The following is a 15,022-nucleotide window of genomic DNA, read 5'->3' on the forward strand; positions in this document are numbered from 1 at the left end:
CTTCCTGGGATTCTGCAGATACTACGTCACTTTGTAGAAGGCTATTTCAGTAATGCCAAGGTTCTCAATAATCTCCTCAGATGCCATTTGGAGACAAGTGGACGTCCGCCTGTGAACAGGTGTTCGTCGGGCTGAAGAAAAGCCTCACGGAAGCACCCATCTTGGCTTATGCCGACCCAGAGCAACCATATATCCTGCATGTAGATGCAAGCTTCAACGGACTTGGAGCTGTACTGCACCAGAAGTACCCTGCAGGCCTCCGCCCAGTGGTGTATGTGAGCTGAATCTTGACACCAAGTGAACAGAACTACCCAGTTCACAAGCTGGAGTTCCTCTCACTCAAGAGAGCAGTAGTCGACAAGCTCCACGACTATTTGTACAGAGTCACTTTTGAGGTGTGGATAGATAACAACCCGCTAACATACATACTGACCTCTGCCAAATTGGATGCCACCGGTCACAGGTGGCTAGTGGCACTATCGAACGACCAATTCACCCTCAAGTATAAGCTGGGGCTCTTAAACATCGGAGCCGATGCTCTGTCCAGAAGACCTGGACTGAGTGCCATACCGGGGGCGACGGCCCATGGGAACAAATTCCTGGACCTGGGATTTGGGCAATGTGCTCAACTGCCGCAATAATGGAGGACAAGGTGGCATTTTCTGAGCTAAGAGTAGCCACCTCGCTGAGATGTCTGTCAAAGGCACTCCCAGCCGCTTACTGCCACCCAGAAAGCATGTACGTCACCCAAAATACCATCATGAGGTGGAAGGAGTTGATAGTACACTAGATGCGTGACCCAGTGGCTAGAGCTATCTGCCAGGCCCTACAACAAAATAAACCCTCATTGGTGAAGCATGCTCCCACCGACACAGTCGCTGTCATAATGAGAGAATGGGACAAGTTCTGCATAGAGCGTGGTCTCCTCTACAGAATTGTCCACTATCACAATCAACCTTACAAGAGACAGTTAGTTCTGCCCAGAAGCCTGCATTACCCTTTCCTGCAGTACCTGCACGACAACCATGGACACCTGGGTGTAGATAAGACTTTCGGACTAGTAAGGGGCCGATTCTTCTGGCCCAAAATGCAGGAGTCAGTAGAGCACCACTGTCGGAAGTGCCTGCAGTGAGTCCAGCGAAAGACACTGCCCACATGCGCAGCACCAATGGGCCACTAAAAGAGCTCCGGTCCAATGTACCTAGTCTGCGTGGACTTTCTTTGTATTGAAGCAGACTCAAAGGGCATTGGGAATGTCCTGGTAGTGACCGATCACTACACCTGGTACGCCCAAGCGTTCCCGAATAAAATCAGAAGGCTCTCACATTAGCCAAAGTGCTGTGGGAGAAATATTTCATCCACTATGGCTTGCCGAATCGGATGCACTCAGGGGACAGACTTTGAGAGCAAGTTGATCAAGGAGCTTCTCAACTTGCTCAACATCGAGAAGTCTCGGACTACTCCGTACCATCCAGAGGGAGATGCTCTGCCAGAGAGGTTCAACCGAACCGTACTTGACATGCTCGGCACCCTAAAGGGCTTACAGAAAGCCGAATGGAGCAAACATGTGGAGTCACAAGTGCACGCGTAGAACTGCACCATACTTAAATCCACAGGATTCACACTGTACTTCATGATGTTCGGGGGGTGAGAGCCACGACTGCCTGTGGACATCTGTATGCGAGTATCTACCGATGGGGTACCAAATGTGGCTCACTACAAGTATGTGAAGCGACTCCAGGACAGCATGCACCGCACATATCAGTTGGCAGAAAAAGCCATTGCTCAGCTGAATGCGTGCAACAAGTGAAGGTACGACCAGAAGGTCCGCTATCAGGAACTTCGGCCTGGAGATGCCATTCTCCTACGAAACCTAGGAATTCCCAGTAAACACAAACTAGCCGACCGCTGAAGTGAAAGAACCTTCGAAGTATAGTTCCAGATGCCAGGCCTCCCTGTCTACCGCATCCGAGATGTGGATGACAGGGTAAAGGTCTGGCACCGAAATCACTTACTGCACTTTCCTCAAGTGGGGGAAAGTTACCCCGAACCAGAGACTGTAGCAACAGTCAGTGCGCCAGAGGGGTTCGACGAGAACTCAGATTCAGTGGCTGCACCAAATCAGGATCCTATGGAAGGAACATCCTCTAGTTCAAATGGAAACTGGTGGGAACCACCCGAAGGAGCACATGGGCCCGTGCGACATGTACCCGCCCCAGTGGATTCAACAAGCCATCCACATGATCCAAGAAGGCCGAGCTTCATTCACCAAAAAGACTTTATAGAGACTGATTCACACCTTAAGAGAAGGTCAGGGGCTCAAGGCCATGACTGCTTCTCCCAAGAGTGAGACGCAGAAGAAGAGACTCGCAGGAGTCATCGAGTGAGACGCCCTCCCACTAGAGTGGCATATGATTCATTAGGGTCACCCCACTATGAGTCACAGCAGCTGGCTCGGAGCAAGGTAGCTTCGATAATAACTATGTTTACGGAGTTGTTCAACCTGGTTTAGAGTATGCATCAATTAAGTTGTATATAATAATCTGTATTTTTATTATATAAACTCATGTACGTTGATCCCAAGCAGGGACGTTGGAGTCTCCACTAGGGGGAGGATGTAGCCAGGTCCCCTACCTTTGGGTCTGTGGGGTGGGGGGATGGCTACAGATCTGCTCGGTTTACGCCAGCGCTGCGGGCAGAACAGACATACACTGGCGACACACTTTATTCGAGCTCGGCTAGTCCCACGAATTCGGGTATACCCGGGTGTATTGAGGTTTGTGACTGTTTTCTGCCCGAGTGCATTGAGGTATTTTCCAGGCAGGGATTGAAGCATTTTATTCCCGCTGGCTGCAATACTGCACAGTATATATATATATATATATATACTGCATTACAATTCATGAATTTATGCCATCTGGTAGACACGCGAAGCATTGCAGCCTATTAAATCCTAATCATTATCATTTAACAGATCAGCCGCCTGTCAGCCAGGCATGAACCCAGGCTGGGAAGGCAAACGCAATGGGGCTTGTCAGAGGTGAGGAGCGGCGCATTCCAGGTATCTGCCAGGTACATACTGGGTATTTGCTCGAATAAAGTGTGTCGGTGCAGTATGTGCAGAGTGCTCCGGTAAGGCTGTGGGTTGTCAGCGGCAGGGCAGTGTGGCGACTGAGTCAGCAGAGCTCCACGGCGCACCCGACAGTGGGTGCCACCATTTTGTTTTGCCTCGTGCATGCACCATAGCAGTCTTGCGCATGCGCAGTACGGCCGTGAGTGGTGGCCATCTTAAAGCAGGCTCCGCAGAGGAAACCTAGGGACTACAAGTCCCAGCAGCCTCAGGGGCTGCAATACCACGTGTGCAGGAAAGCCAATAGGGCTAAAGGAGCCACAGATGCAGGATAGAATGTTGCTGGCAGTTGCAACAGTTGCTGACAGTTGGAGCAGGGACACCAAGGGAGAAGGTAGTGTCCGGATGTCAGCGGCTCCCGGATTAGGCCAGATTCCCCCCCTAGGCCCAAGATAGGCCCTAAGTCCCTTCCAGGTTGTGGTTGCTGTAGGGAAGGCCCCCAGATAGGGATGCTTTCCTGTAGTCACTACGCTAGTGCTGATAGTGGTATTGAGTATCACCGACGGATGCCACATGGTGTGTGTGGCCTACGGTCATAGACAAGACCACAGGCACAATATAGACATTAATGGACACCCTCCAACCAGAGCTCCTTCTAGTGGCGGACGCAGCAGGCGGAGCGAAAGGATCCGATAGACCGCATCGTGGGATCACTGTGCGGTTCTGCCGTTTCATAATCTCCTGTACGTCAAACAGGTATTTAGCATGTGTAGTTCCCTTAGTCACGGGGAGAGGGGGCTACACATGTTCTTTCCTTTTCAGAGCTGCTGCACTAAAAAAGGAAGGGGGAGGGAGGGGCACATGTAAAGGTCTTGTACTGTGTGAATATTGTAGCAGTCTTTAATTTACACAATCCCCCCCCTCTCTCAATGACAAAAGAACTAAGAACTACAGCATGCAATGCAGCCATTACAAAGAAGATAAAGATTGTAAATTTGTATTATTCATGATTATTTGTATTTTTTATTCTTCCATGATTATCCAGATAAAATAAAAAAAAATCTTCTTTAAATTCACAAGAATCACGGAAACACACCCACCCCCAAAGAAAAAGATAGAATAGAAAAAATTGTTAACTTAGAAAAACATGATTCCGATTATGGTTTATTTAAATCAGTCCTTCAAAAAGGGATGTCTTTTTTTTTTTACTTGAAATTCTCTTTGAATGTGTGGGGGATTCTCCAATAAGGGCTTATCGCATATGAATTGCTTTGGGGAAGGTGTGGATAAGCATTTCTATTCACGTTGGTTTGTTTGTAAGGCTTTGTGTGTGAGGTGGGGAGGGGGCAGGTGCTACAGTTACCACCGGCCCTTAAATTGAAACTGACAGAAGAACTAAGAACTAAGAACTACAGAATGCAATGCAGCCATTACGAAGAGGATAAAGATTTTAAATTTGTATTATTCATGATTATTTATATTTTTCATTCTTCCTTGATTATCCAGATAAAATAAGAAAATGTCTTCTTTAAATTCACGATAATCATTGAAACACCCCCACCCCCAAAGAAAAAGAAAGAACATGATTTTATCAAAAACATGATTCAAATTATGGTTTATTTAAATCAGTACTTCAAAAAGGGATGTCTCTCTTTTTTTTTTTTTTTAAACTTGAAATTCACTTTGAATGTGTGGGGGATTCTCCAAGAAGGGCTTATCACAGATGAATTGCTTTGCTTTTTAAAAAATGTAAATACACGCATGCCCCTAAATGTGATGACACGCATATGCGTTTCAAAAAGTTCCAATGAGACATACACGCATGGGCATTAAATAAAAACAGCATGAAAAGAAGAGCAAGCCTAGCAAAAGAATTGATTAATAAATAATACATATAGAAATCTGATGACACGTATATGCGTTTCAACAAGGTTCCAATTAGACATACTGTACACGCATGAGCGGAAAAAATATTTTACATTCGGAAGAAGATGCGACGTTGTATTTTTGTATTACTTATTTTCCCTTTATTATCTGTATACAGTATGTGTCCTCATATTTTTAATCTGTGTATGGCTAAGGAGTCTCAGACTATACAGTATGAACTCGTAACTTTAATCTCTGCTTCAACTATAAATCTTCAAATTACAATTACTGTACACACACAGACTTGCAGAACTGTACGGCTGTACTGTGTACAATCGGTTGAATTGCTATTAGATTGTTAAGACAACAACTCGCGATTGTCCACTTGAGTTTCTAGACGGTATTGCAGACAACGCTAAAATGCAATTTTCTGCACCCGATAGAAACCCGAGTCAATGGCGGTACGGTTGGGAAACATCACGCGCCATGACAGGGTATTCCGAGTGGTACACCGGGCGAAGTTTTAAAATAACGGCCGCTTCAGCTATACTCCCAACAGGATAGACGGCAACTGGTTCCACACAGGAACATACAATATATGGTTCTAAAAGCCTTGCATGATGACCATGGCCATCTCGGTATGGAGAAGACCTTTGGGTTGGTCCGAGACTGATTTTTCTGGCCATGGATGCGAGAGTCGGTGGAATGACACTGCCTTCAGTGCTCAAGGTGCATCCAGCGCAAAACTCTCCCTACCAGAGCTGCACCAATGGCTCACCTGAAGAGCTCAGGCCCTGTGGACTTGGTGTGCATGGATTTCCTGTGCATCAAACCTGACGCCAAAGGTATCTGTAACGTGCTGGTCATCACGGACCATTATACCCAATATGCACATGCCTTCCCACCAAAGACAAGAAGGTCATCACGGTGGTGAAGTTCCTTTGGGAAAGGTACTTTGTACATTATGGCTTGCCCAACCGCCTTCATTCCAACCAAGACCGGGATTTTGAGAGCAACTTGATCCAGGAACTACTCAATATTCTTAATATCACCAAGTCCCGGACAACTCCGTACCATCCGGAGGATGACGCTCTGCCGGAGCGATTCAACAGGACGTGGCTGGACATGCTTGGCACGTTGAAAGGCGCTCAGAAGACAGAGTGGAGCAGACACGTGGATGCCTTGGTACATGCGTACAACTGTACCCATCATGAGTCCACCGGGTTTCCCCCTTACTTTCTTATGTTTGGCCGAGAAGCCAGGCTGCCTGTGGATGTGCGTCTGAGGGTATCAACCGATGGGGTACCCAACATGACGCACTTTAAATTCGTGCAAAAGCTCCGGGAAAATCTGCAACAGGCCTACCATCTGGCTGAGAAGTCCACTGCCCAACTTAACACAAACAACAAGAAGCGATACGACCACCAGACATCGGGAAATTCGTCTTGGAGAAGCTGTGCTTCTCCGCAACCTCGGAATTCCTGGGAAACACAAATTAGCTGACCGTTGGCGTGACGGTGTATATGAAGTCGAATCCCAGATGCTGGGCCTCCCGTCTACCGTATAAAAGACGCGGATAGCCGGGTAAAGGTCTGGCACCGAAACCATATTCTGCCTCTCCCACAAGTTGAAAACGATGAGTCAGAGTTACCGGCTACACCACTGCATGGTGTGCCAGAACCATCAGAGGCAAACGATGAAACCATCCCTGAGACTACCCAGGATCATAAATACGGTGAAGAAAACGTCAATGACACAGTTGAGGATCCTATGGAGGGACCCTCTCAAAGGGGACCTCAAAGTCAGGCTGCATCTCCCAGAGGAGCTACGGGGGGTTAAAGGGCCCCGACGCACAACGCCTACTAGTGTGGCTCCAACGAGCAACCTCTGGAATGCTAGAAGCCCGTGCTTCATACCGCACAGAGCCATTTATACCCTCAATGGGAGAGGCTGAGCCTATGCTCAGGACTATGCTTATTACTCCCCAGAGGGAGTTGCCGAAGAGCCGCTCAGACGGAGCCAAAGAGTTAGGCATCCTCCCAATCAGATGACCTATAATTATATTGGGGCACCCCACTATGAGGCTCAGCAGTGGTCTCTGAGTAAGATACACCGCATTATCGTAATGTTCACTCAAATGTACAATTTAATCTAGAGTTGAACTTATGTGTTAAGTTTTATATATAACTGTATTTTCAGTTATATAACCCTCTGTACAGTTATATTATGTTACAAGTTCCCAAGCGTGGGCGTTGGGGTTTTCACCACGGGGAGTACTCAGCATGGGTCCCCTGGTCCCCTTTTGCCACCTTTTTGTCCCTTCAACTTTCGGGGCAATCGCGCCTGACAGCGAAAACAGTGACAAGTGCGGGCGGCATTGCTGGGGGTGTGGAGAGGCGATCGGCTCACCGGAGGCTCCGGCGGCTCCATCTACAAGGCGCCACCATTTTGCAAGTGATTGCGCAAGCCTCATGCATGTACAACCGTGCAAGTGGTGGGCATTAGATAAAAGGGCTCCGTGGGAACTACATTTCCCAGAAGGCTATGGGAGTGCTAAACACTTGGAAACAATGGAAGTGAACTGGGGCGCTCCCTTTACACAATGCTTGAAACTGAACAGAAGAATAAGGTCAAAAACAAATATACATATACCACACTTCAAATGCTCAGTGTCTGCTGCTCAACCCCTGGAAAGGATCTTCCCACGATCCTCAAGAAAACATAGGTAGAAAGAGAGACAGAGGGGCGCAGACAAGGGTCCGAGTTAATATCAGACCAGTAGTTGAAAACGCATACAATAGTAAACCAATGGTTAAGAGCACAGGGGTGATAAGAGTATAACGTAATATGTACTCACACGGGCCTGTGTGGTACTGGGTAGTACTATAGGTATCTTTATTTTCTTTCCCTCCTTCTTGCTAGTCAGTCATGCTCCGTCTCCCTCTGTACATCATGGATGGGCCACTCAGGGCGCATGTAGTGGAAGACAGCGCCACACAGATGACTAAAATACGTTTATTTGGCAAAGAATGTGAGACAACAATTCACTCACATGTAAAAAACTGCTCAGGGACGCCAACGTCAACCTCCCGCTCTCAGGTGCATTGTGCTCCTGTTCGCCGCGTCCGGTCTACAGGACTGTTCACCGTTAGTGCAGGTGCCAGCTACGGTGTCCTCGAGCAGACACAACTTCTGGTCTAGGTCTCTGCACACACAACGCGTTTCGGATAATTGAATCGGGCACGAACAGCCAATAGGGCTGCAACGATCACTGACAGTCAGTAGTTACATTTGGCATGCTGAGAGATCCCCGTCAGTCGGAAGAGGGAGCTGGACAAAGTAGGTAGTGTCACAGAGCCAGTGGCTCTGAGAAGAGGCCTGGTACATTCCCCCTTAGGCCCCAGCTAGGCCCCGATTCACAGTAGCTTTTGGTTACATCAGGGAAGGCCCCTTAGACAGGGACGCTTCCCCACTTTACTGTCTAGTGTCACGGACACAGTGAATCGCCGCACGGTGATTGCGACCTGTGGTCTTGGACCAGACCACCTCCATTGCAAGAGACTCTGGTGATATTATCCATGCCGGAATTCACCCTACGCGGAGGCGGATGCCATTGCAGATGACGACAACGTTTGATCAGATGGATCCTATTGTTAATCTGCATGTAGGATGCCCCGGGCATGTACCCAACTAAGTGCACTTCACGGGATAGCACTATCTCCTACGTTTGGGTGGGCCTTGACATTGGGAAAGAGACATCAGGGTATTGGTGCCTGGCACTCAATGTACTTTGGGGACACTCATTGGTGGTATCAGGTTGGGGTCTATATACTTTGTGGTACAGGGTACTGTTATAGTGTGTCCACTAAATGTTGTTAGTATATGTTTGAGTGTGTGTTTTATTATTATTATTGTTCCTGTAAGGGGCTCATCCCACCAAGTTGGGATCACTTGCAGGTGGAGGCGCTGTCACCAGTCGGATCAGGTACACCCCAGGCTCCCAGTGGCAGAGGTTCAGGCCTCCTTTGAGCCACAGGGAACGCAGCACACAGAGAGTAGCTGCCATATCTCCCATAGAGTCGGGGAAACACTGCTACAGATATACTGTATAGATATACAGTACATATATACACAGTACACACACACACATCTCCTCAAACCTCCCTCTAAATAAAGAGAGTGATGCCTGTGCTGAAAAGGAGAACTCGCTGCTTTTCTTGGCAACAGCTCAAGCAGTGTGAGATAAACCAGCCAGGTAGCACAATTGTAACTGTCTACTACAGTATCATATCCCCAATGGATATCAATTTTGTCGATTGTAACCTTGATAGGGCTTCAAGCACAAAGTTATATGTACTGAAGGCTATGAGTTACCAGATGAGATTACATAAAACACAGGTTCTTTGACACACACACACACACAAGTAAAAACCAGGTGATGCACTCTAAATAAAGCTGATGCAGAGAGAAAGTAATATAACAAAGTGAGATAGATACAAAGTTAGGGTGCTCAAGCCCGCAGCAACTACATCCAATGACATAAATAATATGAAGTTAGGGTGCTCAAGCCCGCAGCAACTACATCCAATAACATAAAATATAACAAAGTGGCCTGGTGACTTAAGTTAGTACTTATAATTTTGTTCTGTCTCCAGTCTGTGTTTTTCTGCTCTTGCTATTGCTTATAACCCTTGCTCCTGTTCCGCCCCCCTGTTACTAGTATCTTAGTAATAGAAACTGTCATTCAGCCTGTTGCCATTAGCAACTACTCTTCCCCCTAACCTGGGGTCTTGATTTATCTCAATCTCTTTCTGCTTCTAAGAAGAGTCTGCTTTTATATCCCTCTTGCTCATTGTTGCAGCTTGGACTGTCAGGTCTGGTAATCTGTACTTTCTCACCCCTTTCCTCCTAGGTAAAGCATTGTTTGTTTTTTTACCATACTCCTTATATTGTGCATTTTTTCCTGTAAATAAATATAATTCAGAGATTCAAAGAAGTTTAGTTGTCTGTCAAAGTTTACTGAGCCCCAGGAAACCCAGAACAGTAAAAAACAGCTTTATGGTTGAAAGGCTAGACATGGATACAGAAAAGCTGCATTAAAAAAGAGGTTTACCAGAGAGTCAGCACAGACAAGCTACAGAATCACCTAAACACACAGCATCTCTGCATTGCTACACAAGCTAAGATACAAGCCCTTCAGATTCACCCCTATGCCACATCCCCACAGCTAGGGCTACCAAGGGCCACACTACAGACATCCAGCCATGGACACCTGCAAGTACAGCTATTGCTACACTAACTGCTACAGGACACCGACCAGCACAATCAGAAACTGCCATCCATCATTAACGCAGGTGACAGACTGCAGGTCATACACATTGGCAAAGGCCTACAGACACCTGCAGTATGGCAGAACTCAGAGTCTCACCAGACACCACGCAACTGATTGACACCACGGATACTGAGTCTATGGGCCTTATTCAGAAAGCCTCGATAAGGCCCTTATCGAGCACTTATCGACCAAAATGGCTACTGGTATTCAGATAGCCTCGATAAGTGCTCAATAACGGCCTGTATCGACGCAAAATTTTATCTCCGTCCGAAATTCGCTGACTGAGCAGCAATCAGGCCCTTATCGACCATTTTCGGAGGTTTGATAAACTCCCGCTATTCAGAAACCCGCGAGTTGGGTGTCGCGGCCCATCGCAGGCTTAAAAAACGATTTTCTCCCCAAATCCACTTACCCACAAAATTGTTGGACAATTGGTGGGGAGATGGCCTCGATGAGCTGCGATGGGTCGGGACTTAGAAGAAATCAGGCCCCTTTCCTGCCTCGGATTGATGCCGGGGGTCTCCGGAGCTGATAGCCATTAATAGCAGCTCCGGACCCCCCCGGCATGCATCCGATGCAGGAAACATGCATGTACAGCAACTTCATTACCTTAGCGGCTAATCGCTAAGGCAATGAAGGGGTTAAACACCCGTGCCAGGCTTACTGTAAAAACATACAGTACAATACAATACAGTGGCTATCGGGGGTGGGTGAAGGGGGAATTTGGCCCTTAGTGGCTGTTTAGGCATTGCGGGGGGGTTGCGGGGGGGAGTTAACACCTTCATTACCTTAGCGGTTAATACCGCTAAGGTAATAAAGGGGTTAACCCAACCGCTACCCCCCTGCAAGGTCTAAACACCCATCCTTAGGGCTAATACCCCTTCACTCACCCGTGAGGCCTAACCACCCACCCCAGACTGACTATACCCACCCTATACACATTGAGTAGTATAGTGGTACATCATACCCATATAATAATAATATGGGCATGATAAGCCTCTATAGCACTCAATGGGCACCCTAATAAAAATACAGTAATACACAAGACACACAGTAATAAAACCTAACTATACTCCCAAAAAACACACTTCACTAAATAAAATCAGTAGCCAGCTAATCCAATCAATAGAAGCAATTACAACATCAACAATGAATTAATTAAACCATTACTCAATCAAACCAATTAATCCCTAAAGCAACTCAAAATGAATAGTAACACTAACCAATGTAAACAATGAATTAATCCTACATTAATTAATGTAACCATTAAAAGACAAATAAATACATTAAAACTATCTCTGAAGTATCCATAAAACACATTAGCTAACATAATATTACTTTAAGTACAAGCGAACACCAATCGCAAACCTTTTAATACATTAACCATAAACAAACAATCACATCCACATCAATAACAAGCGAGAAATGCCCCCCAAATATTGGCATAATAATGTATTAATCTGTACCCGAAAGAGGTACAGATTAATATATTATCAGTCAATGTGCCTCCCCCAAAAAATCAAAAAACACACCCAAAAAATAGACCTGTAAAAAGAGACATTTACAAACATAGAATATCTTACTTACCATTAGAAGCGGTGGCCCTCCGACTCCCGGGGTAACAGAAAGCTCACGTACCTTGAAGGCCTCCAACAGCATCCGATGCCATCATCCATCAGGATCCGGCTCAGGTACCCCAAACTTCTTTTTTCTTTCTTTACTCACCGTCTTCTACCTTCATCTGTAACCATTTCTTGTTGTTCTTTATCTTCTTTCTTCATCTGTCAATCCATAAAACCCCATGTTAAATCCCAGCCGATGCTGTCTCGTCGGCTTCTTGGGCTCAAATGAGGCGTCACGGCCTTAAATATGGCTTGTGACGTCACATTTACCCTCACAATGGTTAACAGCCACCTGATTGGCTGTTAAAACCATGTGCAGACTTAATTTTTTTTTTTTGCTGTGACGTCACTTAAAGGGAATGATGCCAGCCAATCAGAATGGCTGTGCTTCATTTACCTTTAACATGATGTCAGTAAATCCAAGATGGCCGCTGTGTCACAAGGTATTTCAGCCAATCAGCGTGTGGAATTGGTTCCCACGATCTGATTGGCTGAAATACCTTGTGACACAGCGGCCATCTTGGATTTACTGACATCATGTTAAAGGTAAATGAAGCACAGCCATTCTGATTGGCTGGCATCATTCACTTTAAGTGACGTCACAGCAAAAAAAAATTAAGTCTGCACATGGTTTTAACAGCCAATAAGGTGGCTGTTAACCATTGTGAGGGTAAATGTGACGTCACAAGCCATATTTAAGGCCGTGACGCCTCATTTGAGCCCAAGAAACCGACGAGACAGCATCGGCTGGGATTTAACATGGGGTTTTATGGATTGACAGATGAAGAAAGAAGATAAAGAACAACAAGAAATGGTTACAGATGAAGATAGAAGACGGTGAGTAAAGAAAGAAAAAAGAAGTTTGGGGTACCTGAGCCGGATCCTGATGGATGATGGCATCGGATGCTGTTGGAGGTCTTCAAGGTACGTGAGCTTCCTGTTACCCCGGGAGTCGGAGGGCCACCGCTTCTAATGGTAAGTAAGATATTCTATGTTTGTAAATGTCTCTTTTTACAGGTCTATTTTTTGGGTGTGTTTTTTGATTTTTTGGGGGAGGCACATTGACTGATAATATATTAATCAGTACCTCTTTCGGGTACAGATTAATACATTATTATGCCAATATTTGGGGGGCATTTCTCGCTTGTTATTGATGTGGATGTGATTGTTTGTTTATGGTTAATGTATAAAAAGGTTTGCGATTGGTGTTCGCTTGTACTTAAAGTTATATTATGTTAGCTAATGTGTTTTATGGATACTTCAGAGATAGTTTTAATGTATTTATTTGTCTTTTAATGGTTACATTAATTAATGTAGGATTAATTCATTGTTTACATTGGTTAGTGTTACTATTCATTTTGAGTTGCTTTAGGGATTAATTGGTTTGATTGGGTAATGGTTTAATTAATTCATTGTTGATGTTGTAATTGCTTCTATTGATTGGATTAGCTGGCTACTGATTTTATTTAGTGAAGTGTGTTTTTTGGGAGTATAGTTAGGTTTTATTACTGTGTGTCTTGTGTATTACTGTATTTTTATTAGGGTGCCCATTGAGTGCTATAGAGGCTTATCATGCCCATATTATTATTATATGGGTATGATGTACCACTATACTACTCAATGGGTATAGGGTGGGTATAGTCATTCTGGGGTGGGTGCTTAGGCCTCACGGGTCAGGGTGGGTAGGTGATTAAGGGGTTAGGGACCATTAGAATGTATTTTTTTTGAATATATGCTTTCTGGCAACGGAGGACAGAGGGACCTGCTGTTGTGGTAAATATAACTGTATTTATTTATTTTATTTATGCAAGCGACTGCAGTGTTTAATAATGGGCAAATAATATATTATCCATATCTGGATAATAGTTAATTTGCCCATTACTGTACTGTATGGATTTGGGCAGGGGGGGGGGGCGTGTATTGATGTGTTTTTACATATTAATTTAAATATCCATTTCTTTAATAGTGTAGAGGTGCAGGGGGTCTCCGGAGCTGAACCACGTTGGTTTTGTGTCCAGGGACCCACTGCTTCCCGAGATACAGGCCCCTTTATGGGGTGCCGGTATCCCTCTGCATTGAAATGTCCCGCGTCACGTGACCGGGACATTTCCTTGCATAGGAGATACCGGCACCCCATAAAGAGGCCTGAATCTCGGGAAGCAGGGGGTCCCCGGACACAAAACCAACGTGGTTCAGCTCCGGAGACCCCCTGCACCTCTACACTATTAAAGAAATGGATATTTAAATTAATACATTTCGGGCGACATTTCCGCTGCGAGAGGCGGCTCTCTCAGAGCAGCTCTCTCTGCAGCAGAAATGAATCGCTGGTTTTTGCCTTTGCAGAGGCTCGAGGCTCTCGCTGGCAGCAACTCGCCAGGTTTGGGCATTCTGCTATCACAGGTATTCGAGCCTTTCTGAATACCGTGATAGCAACGCCCAAAAAACATTCATTTTAAATTCCCTGGCGAATTTTTTTATGAATGTTCTCTGAATAAGGCCCTATTACACAACCGAAACAGATGCAACAGAGTGTAAGGCCTAAACAGAGAGACACACACACAGAAGGTCGACGAAAAATATGAATATGACATTGACGAACACCGTAAAAAAGAAAAATTGTGATAGTAGCGCTAACGTTTAAACAACAATATGATAGTAAACAGTGAAAAAATATCCTTTACATTAAGGTAGGCTGTCTGGTACCTACTGCTAGTACAAACAGATAACAACGTGAAAAAAGAAAAACCTGGCGCCAAATGTTCAAATGGTAAGTCCTGTGATCCTCAAAGAATCTGCACGAGGGCTTGATTCTTTGAGGATCACAGGACTTACCATTTGAACATTTGGCGCCAGGTTTTTCTTTTTTCACATTGACGAACACCGTGACAATTTAGAGTGTTGTCAAAACTTAATGATACAGTCAAATTGAACCTGCCTCCAGAATCATAGAGTCTAAAATGCGTTAAGCGATTCCAATCATACATTCCCAAACTCCTCCCATGTGAGAGGAATGGGAAGAGTTAAATACCACATACAACCTTGGTCCTAGAGGAACTTCTGAACACTGACATCCTTGTTGTCATTTATTTCAATTTGTAATTCCTTGTAGGCTTCGACAAAGTTGGTTCCATA

This window comes from Ascaphus truei, chromosome 5, assembly GCF_040206685.1.
Source record: "Ascaphus truei isolate aAscTru1 chromosome 5, aAscTru1.hap1, whole genome shotgun sequence".
Classification (NCBI taxonomy): Eukaryota; Metazoa; Chordata; class Amphibia; order Anura; family Ascaphidae; genus Ascaphus; species Ascaphus truei.